This window comes from Sinocyclocheilus rhinocerous, unplaced genomic scaffold (assembly GCF_001515625.1).
Source record: "Sinocyclocheilus rhinocerous isolate Xijiao unplaced genomic scaffold, SAMN03320098_v1.1 scaffold655, whole genome shotgun sequence".
NCBI lineage: Eukaryota > Metazoa > Chordata > Actinopteri > Cypriniformes > Cyprinidae > Sinocyclocheilus > Sinocyclocheilus rhinocerous.
This window is the reverse complement of record NW_015646377.1, coordinates 17,879-22,817: the sequence shown is the minus strand read 5'-3', so window position 1 is coordinate 22,817 and position 4,939 is coordinate 17,879. Positions and strand designations below refer to the sequence as shown.

General features: G+C 39.7%; 1 protein-coding gene across 1 annotated transcript in view; it reads left to right on the top strand.

The window, feature by feature from the left end:
• The window catches only part of LOC107707698 (CMRF35-like molecule 3), a 13,848-nt gene that overhangs the window by 8,125 nt on the left and 784 nt on the right, over positions 1 to 4,939 (top strand). The window lies entirely within an intron of this gene.

Sequence of the window (4,939 nt, the reverse complement as noted above, 5' to 3'; positions counted from 1 at the left end):
GCTATATAAATAAATATTCTCCGTGAGAGCAGAGCCCAAAGCTCGTGGCCAGTGGTGTTTGGACTGGAGTTTGAACCTCTGCTTCATGATAAATGGGAATCACCCACGAGCTCTCCCGCGAGCTATCCACGATTAATTTAGTCTCTCTCTCTCTCTCTTTCTCTCTCTCTCTCTCTCTCTCTATATATATATATATATAGTACCTGTAGAAAGTTATTAGTAATCACATTAATCTCTGAAATTAAAAATTATAATAAATGATTGTATATGATCAGCACACAGCTACAGATGAATGACGCCTCAGTTTAATGAGAGCTGCTGCTGTGTGCATGTCTGTCCACCTGATGTCACTGTCTCTAATGAATGCGATACACATTTAAGAAACAATTTATTAAACTTTTAAAAGTTAAAAACTATAAATATTACAATTCTGGGAAAATAAGTCTTTGAAATGATAGAATAATTCTGTTAAAATTTCGGTAAATGCTTTTTTATAAACTTTTTTTATCTGCATGTGTTTGCTCTGTTTGTGAGTCCTGCATGTTTATATGCGGCATGTGTGAAATAATAGTTTCACTTCCCTTTTTATTAATCTCTCTCTCTCGCGCTCTCTCTCTCTCTCTCAGAGGAAGTGGGCGTCTCTCTGTGACATTCAGCAGCAGTGTTGCCAATTTGGGGATTTTGTCGCCAAATTTAGCTACTTTCTCATTGTAGCTGCAACTTTTTTTTTTTTTTTTTGGAAAAAGGAGCTTTTTTAGCTATATTTAAATAAAACTAGCGATTTTTTTGGAGAATTTTTATTTTTTACTTGGCCACACCCTGCCGTAGGCCCGTGACCTCTCACGTTTGCTCTCAATCATGCCAATGAGTCTGCGCAGTGAACACACCAGTACGCCACGCCTGCCATGACGCACACCACAATTTCATTATAAGCATCAATCAAGATGGCGGAGAAAAAATATGAGCAGCACTCTAGAAATTGCTGGCTGCAAGAACCTGCATTTAAAGACTGGCTTCAGCCTATTATGGTAAATGCATCAAAAGCTTTTTGCAAATACTGCAAAGTCATACAAAATGCTAAGAATTCAGATCTCATTAAACATTCACTGACCTCCAAGCACATGGCGTGTGCAAAGCCCACACGCCATTTGCATTACCTAGAAATCTCTCTGTTGCGGAAACAGAAGTTTCTTTAGCACTTTACGTTGCTGAACAAGGATCAATCAGCAGTGTTGACCACTTATCAGATTTATGCAAAGCACATTTTAAAGATGCTGCCACCGTCAAATTACACAGGACCAAATGCACTGCCATAATAAAAAATGTGATTGCCCCCCACTTTGTCAGTGAATTTGTGGCAGACATTGGCGAGGGACCCTTCAGTCTTTTAATAGACGAATCAAATGACATTTCTGTATCAAAAATTCTGGGCATTGTGATCCGCTACTCCAGTCTGTCTCAAAACTGTGTTATCAGCCGTTACTTGGCAGCAGTGGAGCTAGAAAACTTCACAGCAGATGGAATCATTAACTCGTTGTCTTAAGTCTTGCCTGTCCTCTCTGGGCCTAGATATAAAGAAGATGTCAGGACTAGGAACTGATAATGCATCAGTAATGCCCAGAATAAATAATGGCGTGTATGCAAAATTGAAGCAAGAAATTCCTCAACTGGTGTTAGTGCGTTGCGTTTGTCACAGTCTAGTTCTAGCTGTTTCTCGCGCTTACGAGAAGACATTGCCGAAGTTTCTGGATTTCTTAGTCAGAGAGACATATAATTGGTTTGCTCACAGTGCCTCAAAGCAAATGACATACAAAGCTGTGTATGCTGCAATTAATGACGGTGAAGAGCCACTCAAAATAGTAAAGGCATGTGCAACAAGATGGATATCCGTGGAACCTGCTGTGCGGAGAATACTAGAACAGTGGCTGGAATTAAAAACGCTCTTTGGAGTAGTACGGGAAACGGAATGCTGTTTTATGGCAGAGGAACTCTACCGTCTCTACTGGGACCCCCAGAGCAGGCCATTTATGCTATACGTCAGGAATACGCTATCAGAAGTACAAGCGGTGAACAAAACTTTTCAGACTAAAACAGCTGACCCGACTCTGCTGAACGATGGACTTGAACGTCTTGTTAGTTCACTTGGCCGAAGTGTGACATCTCCCGACACAAATGTGGACTTTTTAACAGAGCACATTACACCATATCTGGATTTTCATCCACGACTTGGATACGAGGTTGAAAGAGCCATGAGAGAAGAGACGGTGCCAGAAGCAGCAGAAACTGCAATCAGAGAGCGCTGCACAAAATTGACCGTTCTCCTTCTTGAAGAAATAAAACACCGCTTACCGGAGAATTTTGCGATATTAAAGAAAGTCAACACACTATCAGCTCGTCATGCTCCGACTCCCTCAAAACCTTCAATTGTTGAGCTGGCTGAAGCATTTGTGACCTCTGCAGAAGAAATTGGGAAAACTGAGAGACAATGGCAAAACCTTCCCTATGTACACTGGCAAAATGTGGACAATACAGAGAAACTGTGGACTGAAGTGCACATGTACAGAGACGCAGCAGGTGACAGTCCTTTTAAAGAGCTGTGTAACCTAGCTCTGACAATGCTGGCACTCCCATACAGTAATGCAGACGTGGAGAGAGTCTTCAGTCAGTTAAACATTGTGAAAAACAAACTCTGGAATCGTCTATCTCTCGGAACTGTGAGCTCCATCCTTCACATAAGATATGGACTTTTGGCTTGCGGCAAATCTTGTTGGGATTACAGACTTCCACGTGATGTAATCGAGAAGGTTGGGACAATGGCATCATATGAGGAGAAGGATGATCCCAATGAAGATGTTCTTTGCCTGTTTTAGATGAGGTAAACACACATTTACTTTATACCAGGGATGTCAAACTCAGTTCCTGGAGGGCCGCAGCCCTTCAGAGTTCGGCTTATACCATGTAGTTTTCAAATAAGCCTTAATGACTTGATTAGCTGGATCAGATGGTTTAATTAGGGTTGCATCTAAACAGGGCTGTGGCCCTCCAGGAATTGAGTTTGACAGCCCTGCTTTATACTATATATAGATATGCTATGAGGGGGATTTTTTATATATATTTTTTTATATACAAAAATCAAAGAATTTTAAGAAAAATTATATTATATATATAAGCAGCACAACTTTTTTAACAGGTTAACATTTCTATCTCCCTGTTTCTCTTTCTTTCTTTTGGCTCTGTGTGTTTTCTCAGTGGGATGGTTGTGAAGGTTCAGGATAAGTTTTGTGTGTACAGAATGTGAGAAAAACCTAAGGCAGAAAGGATACTACTTCATAGATGATGAACTGTACTGTGAAACCCACGCTCATGCCCAGGCAAAACCACCTGAGAGTCCAGACCTTTGATCTTCTCAGTGATCTTCTGATTGCATCAGGGCACCAACTACTCAGTGCATGAACATCTTGTTTTAACCACGGACACAAAAGTTATACAACAATTCATGCACTGTCATGTCAACCAGATACTGAGAGAGAGACACAGTGCATCATCGTGTCATGTGTGCTGGGATGCAGTATTTTGCTCATACTTTGTAGTAATAGAGTGTGTTGACTGAAATAAGTTTGTATAAATAAAGTTTTTGTTTTTGGAGAATCATAATAGCTCTTATCTGTTGTATTTGAGCAGGTACTTTCCTTTACCTTTACCAAATTTACCTGTATTTACTTTGTTTTCATATTTGGTGACTTTTTGTGAAAAATTGAGACTTTTGAGGGTGGTTCTAGAGATTTTCTGAGGGAGGGGTTTGGCAACACTATTCATCAGTTCATGTTAAACATGTAAAGAAACACTCAGGTTAATCTAATGAATAATTGATTTGTTAAATCAAATGAAAAATGGTGTGTCTGATTGGTCCAGACGCTACAACTGTTACCTTGGCTTTATTAAAAAAAAAAAAGAACTGAATCTACTAACAACAGAGAAGATCACTGAATAAGAGAGAAGAATGAAGATCATCTGGACTTTCACTCTGCTGATGATTTCTGGTAAGACTCTGAACTCACAGTAAATCACTAAAAACAGCACAGAGACTTTCACTTCAGCTCATGTTGTTGAAATGGATTTGAAAAACTTTAAAAGCAAGTCTCATGTAAATATATCAGTTTCCAAGATATCGGCATCGGCTGTCAAAAAAACAATATCGGTCGACCACTAATCTCCACATCAGCACACTCAACACTGACTGTAATTACTGTGGTTCATTATCAATATGAATGTGAATACAAATACAAACCTATTGTAAGATTTGCTGGTTTGTTGTAGGTGTGGTGAACTCCATCAGTGTGACAGGATATTCAGGAGGAGGAGTCAGCATCACATGCAGATATTATGATGGATATACAGCAAATAAAATGTTTTTTTTTTGTTTGTTTTTTTTGTAAAGGACAGCCAGTAACATGCTCTGAACTCATCAAGAATACAAATAAAAATAAAAGGGTTGATTCTGGAAGATTCTCTCTGTTTGACGACACAAGTGCAGCAGTTTTCACTGTGACAATCAGAGATCTGAGTGAAGAGGATTCTGGGACACACCAGTGTGGAGTTGATATCTCTTGGGATAAAAATCCATACACTGAAATGAATCTGAAAATTTTAACAGGTGAGTAACTGAGACCCTCAAAATCATGATGATCTCCACTAGTGGTCGACCGATATCTCGCCAAGGCCGATATTGTCTATTAATGGACATTTAATTTTACAAACCTTGCAAACTTAGTCGAATCTAGTTGAGATCTTGTGAAGTGTGCATGTGTATCCTGCATGATCTCGTGTGCTCTGTGTGACGGTCGGTCTGTGTGAATTGAATGCGGACAGGAGGAGAGTTCAGCCTCACTGGAGATGTGCGATCGACAAAATTTAAACTCGTGATTTCAAATTATGCTGC